Genomic DNA, 1,025 nt, shown 5'->3' on the forward strand with positions numbered 1-1,025 from the left:
GAACAAGTGGAGAATGTCAAGTTCCTGGGAGTGGTCAACAAGCTTTCTTGGACCCTTCATATGGACGCACTGGTTACAAAGGCCCAACAATGTCTCTTTTTCCTCAGGCAGCTGAGGAAAGTTGGCATGACAGTGAATACCCTTGCCAATTTTTATAGGTGCGCCATTGAGAGCATTCTGTCTGGTTGTATTACTACCTGGTGTGGCAACTGTACCATTCAAGATCGGAGATGGTTATAAGAGAGTGAGAACTCAGCCCAGACAATCACAAAGGCCAACCTTTCCATCTATAGAATCCATCTACCAGACCCATTGTCAAGGAAAGGCCGCCAGCATTCTCAAAGATCCATCCCTGGCTTTTCTACAACCTCAACCATCGGGGAGAAGGTACAGAAGCCTGAACACACGCACCAGCCGTTTTCAAAACAGTTTCTACCTTACTGTTGTTAGAATACTGAATGGACTCACAAACCCTTAACATTTGCCTATACCTATGTTTTTGTTTTTGCTGCTGTTTATCTATTATGTACTTATCTATGCTACTTAACTCTGTGATCTGCCTATTGCTCACAAGACGAAGCTTTTCACTGTGTCTCAGTACATATGACAATCAATTCAATTCATTCCTTTCACCTGTGAATACATGAATTCAGGCTTCTTCAGTTACACTTTCTTTTCAGCTACAGGCTCATCTGATGAGCTCTGTCCAGAACTACCCTAGTTTCTGGTGGTGTTTTGTGATGGACGCTTCCACTGTCTCTCCAAACCCAAAGGACAAGCTGATCATAACTTTCACTCCAGGAAGGTCACGGCCTAGCTCATGTTGTCTGTGTTGATGTGCTTATAGAGCACTGGGAATGTCAAATGGCAAGTGCAAAACAGAAACTGTTGGAAAAACTCATCAAATTGGCAGCATCTGTGGAGGGAAAGCAAAGTTAACAGTGACCCTTTTACAGAACTAATTGTAACTCGGATAAGTTTGGTATATATGCGTAAGATAGGGTGGGGGAACATGGGAAGAGTAA

The sequence above is a fragment of the Chiloscyllium plagiosum genome, unplaced genomic scaffold (assembly GCF_037043375.1).
Source record: "Chiloscyllium plagiosum isolate Xiang-an unplaced genomic scaffold, Cpla_swu_hap1 HiC_scaffold_19, whole genome shotgun sequence".
NCBI lineage: Eukaryota > Metazoa > Chordata > Chondrichthyes > Orectolobiformes > Hemiscylliidae > Chiloscyllium > Chiloscyllium plagiosum.